This window comes from Magallana gigas, chromosome 8 (assembly GCF_963853765.1).
Source record: "Magallana gigas chromosome 8, xbMagGiga1.1, whole genome shotgun sequence".
NCBI lineage: Eukaryota > Metazoa > Mollusca > Bivalvia > Ostreida > Ostreidae > Magallana > Magallana gigas.
Genome location: NC_088860.1, coordinates 35496571 through 35509352, shown reverse-complemented (window position 1 = coordinate 35509352; position 12782 = coordinate 35496571). Strand labels below are relative to the sequence as shown.

General features: G+C 32.1%; 1 long non-coding RNA gene across 1 annotated transcript; it reads left to right on the top strand.

The window, feature by feature from the left end:
• The first annotated feature begins 2210 nt into the window (after positions 1–2210).
• LOC105319895 (uncharacterized) lies at positions 2211–9263 on the top strand. The gene is made up of 4 exons (XR_010708776.1): positions 2211–2225; positions 3133–3300; positions 3659–3760; positions 8926–9263. It is a non-coding gene; the product is annotated as an uncharacterized lncRNA (long non-coding RNA).
• Positions 9264–12782: the final 3519 nt, after the last annotated feature.

Genomic DNA, 12782 nt, shown 5'->3' with positions numbered 1-12782 from the left:
GTAGGCCTGTCTATTTCATTGCTGGCCACTCAGCCATGGCTCTTTGAAATCAACAAGATTTGTCTGGCTTTTGAGCTAAGACTACGCAATCGGTGCAATTTTCGCTTGAAACCGCGTCATTTCTAACTTGTTTTGACGCAAGAAATAGATAGCTACGTCGAACCGAAAGTCCAAGGTCTTGTTAAAATGGTTCTTATTCCCCCCAATCACCATGCTTTTCTCTCTCTATCTCTATTTATCGTTCTATATTATCTATAAGATATAATATTTTCTATTAAAGGGACTTAGACACGATTTGACTTTTTAAAAATTTAAATTTTTATTTTTCCATTTTAAATCTTTATAATGATAAATATAGAAGCTTACAACGCTATGTCAAAATGTGAAAATCAAATATCAAGTTATAAGCAAGGTACAGAGTTCATAATTCTTTGTTTTGTAAACAAAGCTCGAATATTGTCATTTTTTATATTTGTGTCGTATTGGTGTAGGTTTCAATCAAATGTATCTTTCTTTTGTTGATAATAGTATTTATGATGATACTCAATTAGTTTAAATTGTTTTTTACATGTCATTTTGTTTAAGAAATAATAATTCTCTACCTTACATGTTTGGTAAACAACCATAAGACTCGAGCTTTGTTTACATTACAATGATTTCTCACCTCTGTAACTCACGTGTAATTTGACTTTAACATTCAATATTTTGGTCAATCATTTAAATTGCACCAGTTAATCATTTTATACATTAAAAAATAAAAATAAAATTTTTGATCTCAAATCGTGTCTAATTCCCTTGAAGTTCGTTAAATCAAATTGCCTTCATACGAGAATAAAAACAAGATCGAAGGCGTGGCTGCCTTCACTGCTTGGCATAAATACGTGTTAAACGTGGACATGTTCTTTAATCTTTATAACATACTTATCGATAATACAATAATAGAATTTTATGGACTCTCATATAATAACTTCACAACAAAATTATAGATATAAACAGCAAACTACTATCTCTGTTGTGTTATTCGAACTGTAGGCTAGCTAACGGTTGAAATAATTGCATTCGTAAGTAACATAATTTAGTGACGCTGGTATACCTTTTTCTTCTGCAACGTCTGCAAATATTACATCTCGCCTGATATATCAAATTTTTTTTTTAAAGATATACCACCAAAATTACGTGTCTATGATACATTTATAAGGAAGTGAAAATACAGTAGTTGAACTTGAAATTGGAAAGTGAAGTGATTGAGTATAAATTGTGGCGTATTTCCTGTGACGTCAGGGTTAGGGTTAAGTTGATTCGGTCTAGTATATTGTTTGATATATCATGTATACGCGTGCAAATCGGATTCGTTTTTTTATATTCATATGTACATACGTATTGTAGACATAATTGGTTTATAAATCTGTACAATATTGCCGATTCACAGATACGAATTTTGGAAAATGGGAATGACCGGACTTTTAAGTGTAGTCTCCTTAATTTAGATACACACAAAATTGTTTTCCTTTCCTGTCTATAGTTGCGGCATAAGCGTAGACATGATGAGCACAGTATTTTTCAATCATTATTAATCAATAAAAATTAATGAATATTATTATTTGTTAACCAAAAATAGAACTGACTTTAAATATCAGAGAAGCTAGTAATTAGATGTTCTAATGTTTAATGATCGACTGTATAATATACACGTACGTCATATTGATGGATATCTTCGAAAAATGATTTCACAATTAAAATTCAGTTATAAGCTCACAGTTATCTTTATGCGATTTTTTTTTTTTGCAAATTTTCAAAGAAAGTGAAAATAATTTTTGCATGTGGAAATTAACAAGGTATCTCTTAGAGTCTAGAATTTGACATCAATCAATCAATATATAGTATAATTATTTGATAATCAATACACCGCATAAACTGGTCAAGTTAATTTTTTTCAATTTTTGGGATAAAAATTTTTTAGTGTGTCGATGTCGTGCCACGCTAGTTTTATAAAAGGGGGGGGGGGTCAGTGATTTAAACGATGTTAGGAATACTTTTTTTAGCTATTATAAATTTAAAGAATAAACATGACCAAGTCTTTTATTTCATATCAAATGACTGATCATTCTACGTTTACCTACCCAAAAAGTACCCCAAAATGACTGTGCAATGGAGAGAATGTCACTGCATGAAAAAATCCCAGCCTCAGATACATTAGTTGATAGCCGGTGATCGATGCACATCGGGTGAGTATTAAAAACACAAGTTGTATATGTGATTATTTTTTGCCTGATTACTTATTTATGTACATTCTATATGATAATTATTTTGACACTCCAAATAATGCATTAAACATGCTTGATAACATCTGGGGGGGGGGGGGGGGGGTTGTAAGCTAGTTTGGCGAGTGTGTCATTTGATGAAGCGTTTAGTTCAAAGAAATATATTTTTTAAGGTTTTAGGAGATTGGAAATGAAACCGAAACAACTACTGTACGTTATTGGGTTACCCCCGCGTATAAATGTTTTAATTGAGAAGTGTTCTCAGTTATAGAGTTTTATATTACAAACCACAGGGGACATTTCAAACACTGATATCTCAAATATTACAAAAACGTTAACACAGAACAATGGCTTTATCTCGCTCTTTTGAATTAATTTGATATCGATGTCCTCAATAATTCAATTTTATTCCTAACGATCTCTCTATATTACAATTCCTCCCTGCCTCTATTTTCAAAAAATGAAATATTTACAGCACACCAATTTAAAAGCAAGTCATTTCGTTAAAGTACCTTTAAATATTTTTATTCTGTATCAAGTTATTAATTTTTTGTTTTTAAAAGTACATATCATATCGAAGGATAACTTCTCCATTTCCGTTGCAATTTTTTCATGTCAACAATTTTAGAAACTTATAATTATGTTTTCAAGAAAAAAAATTTAAAACGGTTAATTCAGGAATAGCACTACAATTTCCGGCTGAAATATTTTAATAATAAGTTTCCGGCAAGCAATTTATCTGTTTATATCGTTCAAGTATTGCACCAAAAATTTGTTTTTTTTTTAACAAAGTACTTCTCATTTTCTATGAAACATACATAGTACCATATTTGAAACTGGTCACAAAAATTTTTACTTTTGGAAAACCCAGAATGAGAAGGAGGCCATCTCACATCCGCGTAGAGTGATTTCATTCCCTCACGATCAGGCGTGAATCTAATGCCTGTTCTTCATAGGCGTGTATATATATAAAGCCCTGCACGCCTCTTCTTCGTCCACTTAGCTTCGCACTCCATCAGCTGGTTGCCAACAGTCTAAGGTAAGCACCTAACAATGGTACCTCATCATGTGTAAATAGTAGCCTTTCCTAATGTGAGATTTTTATCTGCCAAAAAAAAATCAAATTGGAATCTCTTGAATACAGCTGATTTAAGCCACTGTATTAGGCCTCATTGGCTTTGGAGTGGACGCTGGTCTTGAATCAGCTGTTTTCTCTAGAGACCGGCATCATTCACCGGTGACGCCCCAAAGCATCTTAGGTGTCTGGCCCTTGCAACCTTTAGCCTCGGAAATCAAATAATCATTGTTAATTTTCGAAGGATAGTCTCTGATAATCACGTGACTTTTCACAGCCTCTATATTAAGGTGTTATTCTTATTGCTGGGTCCTCTTTACAGCCGTCAGTATGGAAACTAAGATCATCTGCTTGGCTCTAGCCTTTCTGCTAGTCGCTATGGAAATAAATGCAGTACCTATGCGGCGAAGTCTTTCATCGGAAGGTAAGATTGTTTTCTTTGGTACCTAATCAGTGTGCTTCCTTTTTATTGTTTTCTTTTTCTTTCTAAACCCATGCATGTACTCTAAACTTCATGTATCCGAAGTTAACATAATCTTAAAGATACCCTGATGATGAAACTGGTTTTCAAAATAACTCAAGAGTTTTGATATCAATTTTTTTTTTAATAAAGATTTTTCTTTTCATTTTCAAAAGAATATTTTTCGTATCAATTGTAATTATTTTGTAAATCGGAGGTCGTTGTCACTGAAAGCTCATAATTCTCATTTGCATGCTCATCAAACAAAGCTCTAATTGTCGTCAAAATGCTTTTGCCTAAACCTTGAAAAAGCTCTATTTAAAATTCAAATAAAATGTATTATGCATGTAGTTAATGTATTTTTTCATGTCACACTAACTAGTTAATAAGACTTTTTGTATAATCTGACCGCTTTTAATGTAACGTCTTATTAACAGTTCATCATGTCTAATATTGAACAATTCTTTTCTTGTCGGAAATATGATAAATAGCAACGATGTTACCCATTAATGCTTTTAATATTGATTTTAATTGGCTATCTACTGATAGAATTATCTAAAAATCCACACAATTAAATTTGCCCAAGCATTTAAGTATATAATAGTAATTTTGTGACATATGGTGTATATCGTAATGATGAAAATAAATTTTGCTCTCAACATCGCAGAAAAGACGTGATTAATCAAGTACTTCTCACCGTGTTATCTGATTGAACATTTAAAAATCACAGCGGCGGAATCTCTTCTATGTGAGAACAGCTGATTCTTAGAATCCCGGTTGTACAATTCTTGGAATCGTCTAAATGTTTTAGATGATTATTTTACCTCAGTATCCTGTGTGGTTGCACTGATTAGGATGACCTCATTAAACTGTTATAACTATACATATGAGGAGTCGTAAATAATAGATGATCTCTGGTATACCGTTAACACCTCCACCCTTTTTTTCACCGAACCCATTACCAAAAAAAAACTCAATTACTAAAGATACAAGACTATTTACGTACACCCAAATATATATGCGTGGGCTTAATTTATTACCGAGTAATTTGCAACAATATTTGCCAGTGGTATAAATATGTTTATGACCAGAATAATTCTTGGGACTATTTTCTCTAGACTCTGTGTGTAATTGAATCCCTTTGGGGGACCAGAGGCGGTCTCCCATCAACAACGCTCGTGCATATTAATCGGAGTATAGGAGATTGTCAGCACGTACCCCTATGTTGTAATCAGCTGTTTGTCAGGCAGCTGACTGATTAAAATGGTAACGCGAGACCTAAACAATCGATCTATTACAGAATTGTTACATCAAATTACGCAGACGTAACGAGGTCATGTCCAATTATTTCATATCGTCTTCCATTTGACCCACGGTTCTGAAAGTAATGTGCATAATATGAGACACGGGGAAATACGCGGTAGATTTTTTTAAAAATTGGTCGGGAGACATTTCTGTACCAAATTTTTGATTGTTTATTAACTGCAAAAGATTTTTTGTTCTTGGATACTGAACTTGAAAGATATTTCTGAAGACTTTGATGATATTCTAGCCTTTAAACTATGAACATTATGCTCCAATGCCAAACGCCCCTTTACTTGATCCCCCATTGCGCACGTTTATAAATAAACCTCTCAGACAGCTTTGATGTTTATGAATTTACATAGAATTGGGGATATTTAACCTATTAATGACTAAAACATGTAGCTAGAAAAAACAAAATTCGTTTTGCCATGTCCCGCTTATTAACTCAATTATTTTATCAGTATTCTTGGAATATTATTCTAAGCTCAAGGTTATCGCAATAATGTGTATCAACAATTCGAAGATTTCTCACAAGTAATTTAGACATGCTATTTAATTGAAAATGAAATCCATTTTCATATAAAAAGAATTCATTGAATGGTTTAGTATTATTGAAATTTTTACAAGACTAACTTTGCCATTACAGTAACAGCATCGTTGAATAACTAATGCTAATCTCGCTAAAATATATTGTTCTCATGAATAATTCATTCTTTATTCCAACTGGTTCCTTCACACTTTCGCAAAGAAAATCTTCACAACAGCGTTTATGCGTAAAAAAATAACTGTATCCTTTCATAACACTTCATTTCATAACGTTAAATATATCTCACTAAGGTTTACACTATCCACCTGAACGATATACAACTCAACTCAAAGAGAATTGTGTATCCCTTTAGACAATTAGTTTCGATATTCTGATTTCAGAAAAGAGTGTAAAGGTGTTGCTGAAAAAAAATTCATTTACACAATACGTGTATATTAGAGTACTTTCAAAGCCCTGTCAAGCATTAAAAAAATATTCATGAAAACGAGAAAATTTCAATGAGTTGAACTACGGTCAGTTAGCATTTTTCAGGCTTAAAGGATGTTAAGACAGATATGTTTTTGGTAAAATGATTATAAGTACTTTTATGTAATTAGAAAACAGAAAAGGCGTGTCTATAGAAAAAAAACCATAACGCCACCAGTAGGGTTGGGGATGACCATGACCGAGAATATCAAACACTCTAACATCCGTTGTAGCATTAACTCATTAAGGAGTCCAGTCTTATAAATCTGTCACCATAAGCCACACATACTCTAGTAACGCTGTATCAGCATCCATTCAATGTGATTAAACTAGCGATTCCTTACATTAATAACCTACTCTAGTTTTTTGGCTGCATTTCTTACTAGCACCATATAAGTACTAAAACAGTTTCTGGATGCATTAACAAACCAATAAACCATAATAGACAAAATTTAAATTTGATATTTATTTTCACAAAACGAAATAAAAATGACAAAAAAATGTGAACTGTTAAATGATGTACTTGCAGAGGTTTTGATACGATCGCCCAGGGATCTCTCCCAGAATTATGAACTGGCTTTGATAAGAGCTTGTATAAAGGAAAAGCTTCAGGTCAGGGACATAAACCTACTTTCGCCTCGCTGTCAACAATTCTTTCATAGAGCCCAAAATTTCGTTAACTCGGGCTAGTGGTCTAAAGTATACAAGCTTCGTGTGTACCCACAGGAATTGTGTACTACAGTCAGTGAACGATGAACAGAAACCAAAAAAACTATGTACAAATAATAGCCAATGGAGTTTCTAAGTATTGTTTTCTTGTGGGGAAAAATTGCCAGAGAACCTTTCGTTCAAGATTTATATCCGAACAGCAAAGATTTTTCCCTCAGCTGCATAAGAGCTAAATATTGTCTCTTCCGTTTGTCTGCCCACGGAAGAAATACCTGTATATTAAGATAATATTTCTCATGTCAAAATATGGCTTATGACATAACAGTGCCAATAACTGAAATCGATTTGTTTAGGCCAACATACAGTAGCCACACACTGTACGAGTAATGATGAATCTAATAGGATCATTCTAGGTGTTATTATTAACTGAACAACTTTGGATTTTGACTTCAGTTGAGTCAACAAGTGACAAGTGTTATTTTTGCTTTCTAGCATTATTAGGCTTACCATGTAGACTTACACCAAATTGGTGTCAGTTTCTACAATATAGATGTGTTATTTTTTTCTGTTATATGCAAATATATTATCTACCAAAGTTTTACCTGTTGTCATTATATTGCAATTTTCTTTGTTTGATGTTATTTATACATTTTTGTGATTTTTATCCCAGTAGAAACTTGTTCAAAAGTTATTTTTTTTTGTCTTGAACTGTTTGCTGTCATGCAATCTTTGATTGCATTATTAGTATAACCAGGTTTTATGATAATTAAAGAGGTAAACTCTTTGAGATGTCTCCGTGTTTTTTGGGGTGTTTTTTTTTTCATCAAGTGGCTTTGATGGAAATGTTGAAATTTTTTAAGAGAAGTAAAATGTTCTCTTCGATCGCTTTTAAGGATCATTAAAAGATTTGAAATATTAATAAACATTTGGCATTGTTTAAACCTAACATTAAATCATCTCATAAAAATAAATCGATTGATAGGAGCACCTCTTATCAAATCGCTTTGTTTCATAAGGGGAAAACATTATCTGTTATCGAACAAGCCATCCTATTTTTTGAAAGAAAGGAGCTAGGAAAAATATTTTTTCCCAACAAAGCTCGTTTTTAGCATAAATTAGGAGAAAGAATAACCTCTTTAACAATTTTATTGACGTCACGATCCTCTATTGATGTAACTCTTTTAAAATGTTGATACAAGGAGCAAAGCCACACTAGTTGTTTTCATTATGATTCACTTTGATAGTTTTTATAATAAAGACCCCTTTTAGTATTAGATGATTTGAGTTCTAATTTTATTTCCCAAACCTTTGTACTTGTGATTGTGTGCTTTGATGAAATAAAAACCCAAAACCTTTTGTACATGTATTCACCAAAGCAATGAATGACGCCAACAATATGAAACTATGAAGCGCTTTTATAACCTCATTAAATCTTTACGTTCAGCTATATTATGCACCATAATCTACTGTGATTTTCTATAAATACAATGTATAGAAATAATTAAATATTTTATCAAAGCAATATATGCTGTGATTTCCGTGCTCGTGATTCACTATACTGTATACAGGGAAATATTCGCCCCGTTTTATTTTCGCCCCTTTCGCCCTCGTTGACAGCGATCGAATTTAAGACTGGGCGACTTCCTATGTCTTAAACGATATTCTTTATTCAAAACTTTGTCTTAGCTAATTCAAGACGGGGCGAAACCGTTTGCAAGTAAAAAAGGAGCGAAAATAACACGGGGCGAAAATAACCCTGTATACAGTATGTATTAGATACAAATGATATACATGTAAATTAAAACTTTTCAGTGACTGATTATGCAATTCTGTGTTGATTTCTTGTACATATAATCACTTATAATCACATATTTTATTTAACTACTCTATTAATCTCTACTCTGAAATAAAATCCGATCAATACAAAGAAAAATAAATATCACAGCTCATATCGTTATAGATAACATCACTGAAACGTGAAATTATTTGGAATCAATAATATGATAATAATAATAATAATAATAATAATGTATCAATAAATGATACTACATGTAGCACATCATTCATCGATAAGTCGTTTACCATAAAGTCAATCATTATTTCTTGTCGAAAGTCGAAGGGTGTGTTTTCTTTCTTCTTGTAGATGTCATGGCTTCCAAGATTTTCAAGCGAAGCCCCGAGTTGACCGCAATTTGTGTAAAGTACTTTCTAAAATATGGAAGATTCCATCCGATGTGTACTCCGGGGTCTAGGACAGCTCCTGAAAGTCATATTATTCACATGACATAGGAGAGAGAAAAAAAACTTTATTTTAGAATGTTTTGAAATTTTTCTTGCGTGTTTCTGTGCGCGATAAGACGAGCACGGCTTTGAGTGATGAGAAATATTATTATTCTCTTCACCTTGTTATAATTACTCATTGTTTTACGTGTCAGGTGAATGTTTGAGAGGATATACAACAAATAAAAACTTTGGATTCCATTCCCTGCTTCTGTGTTTTAACTTTACATGCATGCCTATGAAAAAAAAAACCAAGAATATTTTATAATGAAGGCAATGAAGTTTTGTTATATTTTCACACACCCCTCCCCCCCCCCCCCCCCCCAAATGTTTGACAACTGGACCTTTTCTTAAAAATGATTTTATAGGTCTTGAAAAATCTATCTTTAGTCTATTTGAGATAAAGGTAGGGAACATAATTCTTTTGTTTCAACTCTAAGTTAATATATAAACAGCTCTCTTGCTAATATAATATTTTCTATCAAAAATGGATGTGTTAAATCTATTACCCACTTTAATACCGGGGTAATTGTTTTTAGGTAATGAATAAGCTCATTTTGCATAACGAAATTTTGCGATACTAGGTAGATATAACGTACACAACAATACGTGCACGACTTATTCAATATCCTCTTCAATAGTGAAACCTATAGATACAACGTTAATGTTTCTTCCAACGTCTCTGTGAGGTAAGCAATTATTAGCCTTTTTGCTGTATAAAGTAAAACTCGCTTTTGAAAACTTATTTGATTTTTTTACTCATGTTAATCATACTATGATGATTTCATAATCATCACGTTTACTATTCTTTTCAACTTTAGAGCTGAAATAGATATAGACTCAAAATTCATAGCTGAAACCACTAAATGTACCTTTTTTAGTGTAAATGTTGTGAATATGTTGTTTTCGATATTGTTACCTCTATTCTCATCTGGTGAAGGATGGAAAATAATTTCACTATATTGTAAAATTAATTAAATGGAACTTTTTTTTAAAATTGTGATTTTTTCACTTTTCATTAAATTTTTTTCCTTTCTTTATTATTATTATTTTTAACCCTTTTCCAGATCCATGGATCTCGTCTGTTGACAAGCGGGCCAAAAACAGAATGATCGTGATGATGTCCCGATGTCTGAGATACTTGTATGAAAAAAGACCCCCCTCACCCGAATGCATGCAACATTTCATGTCTCTTAGACCAGGTGGCAGTCCTGTTATCAACATGAGTTAAAAGCGGACTCTTCAAAACCTTTCATTTTTTTCTTTGACTTATCTTAAAAATAAACAACATTTGGATAAATGGCGGATGGAGTGAATCAAAATGGAACAGTGTTTGGAAGTGGTCTTGGCAGAGATGAACTTTTATACTTTCATCATCCCTTATTTCTTGATTTTTTAAATTGTCTCTCTGTCTCTATTTATGCTTTCGATTCAGTGGCTTGTTCTTGACACAAAACGAGATGAGATGAATAAAAATACAAAAAACTTTGTTTGATTTTTCATATACAACTGTTATACATGTTTTGTAATACACAGAAAATGTATGCAAAAACTATGCATGGTAATCTTAAAAATTTTCAAAATATTTGTTTTTAAATTTTAATAAGTGATTTAACAGTGAAAATAGGTTGTTTTTATTTTAAAGATTTTCTGCATACATTGTTAAATATGACAAGAATTTATCGCCAACATTCAATGCAAATATTGATATATTCATTTTCAAATGTAAGATTTAAAGGGGCATGGTCATGATTTTGGTCAATATATATTTTTATGTTTTTATTATTTACAATGCTTTAGAAATGCATTTCAGTTGCCTATTAAAATTGCCTTACTGAAGCATTGTAAATATTAAAATCGGAAAAATAATTTTTTGACCAAAATCGTGACCATGCCCCTTTAAAGAATAGCTAGGTATGCCAGTAAACTTCAACAGACAATTTCTCTGCTGAAATTATATATCAACATACTTCCTACAGCGTATACGCCATTCTCATAACTTCTGTAGAAATGCGATGAACCAAGTTGTTCATGTATGTCCACGTTTGACCGATGGAAAAATCATTAAAGGCTTTATATTTAGAAAATCCTTTGAAAATATAACATTACATTTACAACTTCTAGTCACTCGGGACAATATTTTGAGAAACATCTGATACACTATGACTATATTTGAAAACATTGGTTTTTTGACATTTCCGAAAATATTTTGAACATAGATTTTAGAATAAAATTTATATTGTGAAATATGCGAGACGTTCTTTCCAAAAACGACACAACAATTAAATCAAATTTATGAACAAGCACCAAACTCAGTCTAATAGATAGTACATAATTTTAAAAAAAAGTTGGTTTAGTTTACATTTTTCTCATTACTTTGTTACTTGATTGATATTTATTTACAACTCAGAACTTTGCAGTACCTATTCCGCTTTGTTTCATACTATATATAGTATTGACTTCAGTGTTTTGAGGACTGAGGTAGATTTCTATTCTTTTTTTTTGGTAAACTTTTAAATCTACTTTGCTAACAAATATTTATTTCAGAATCATTTAGCCAACAACTCAGTGATCACAAAATTGCTAATATTTTGTGAAATTTTAAGTCAAAGCACATTCTTTGTAAATCGTAACGATAAGGTTGGAAGTAGAACATTGTCTTTCATGTACTTATCTCTCATTTGACAAACGAGATTCTTCTACATGTACAATGTCCGGATTGTAATATAAAAAGCGCCTATGCTTACACAATATACAACCTGTGATAGACACGGTGTAAAATCGTAACGGTGATACATTTCTTTTATTTTTTTTACCTTAACTCTGCGAAATCGTCATAGTAATACAATCATCTGTTATTTTTCTCGGATCCGATTGGTGACAATTTCAGATTTTAATGAAACTTGAGCATATTCAGTGGTTACTTTGAAGACCAACCCAACACTAGTTCGCGTGTTAAATACAATCACAGAGTACATTTTGACATGGCTAGGAATCTATGATACGGACCTAAGGATTTCAAATCGTGTGATGGTCTCTGGTTTTAAGTTACACAAATAATTACAAATCAACTTATCCATTACCATGGCGATATAGTTATTGCAATGTTGACATACCATACATATATTTAACCATTATGTACAGTTGAGCTACGACATCTCGAACACTGATATCTCGAATACAATAGATATGTCGAAGTGATTATAAGCCCCAGGCATATATAATTTAACCAGTCTTTTTCTATATGCGTGATGTAGCTTTAAGCAGTGGTTTTGGAGATCTAAACTTATGTTCAATCTCCCTAGGCTGTCACTCAAACTCAGTATAGGACCAGTGTGCCCTGATTTACTCATTCAACAGACAATCGTGTATATATGCAGTTGGATGCATCTACTGAAAAAGAGAAAGATCTATAGATAGATTTTTTTGTGTTCTACAATATGTTTATAAAAGTGATTGAAATGACCTTTTTGTCATCAATGAATAATGAATGGGAATATAAGAAATTTCAGAATTTAAAAAAATTATTCTCAGGGCATAATGATACAGAGATTATTTACAAAGCTGATATTAGTACGATGGATACCGATGGATGAGTTACTACTGCTGATTAGAGCTTATGGTTGAAGATTGTGTTTATGTGCGTGCGTTAAGGTTGTATACTTGAACTAACTGCACTTAAAGAAAATCATATATTAAAAACAACTGAGTTAATAAGAT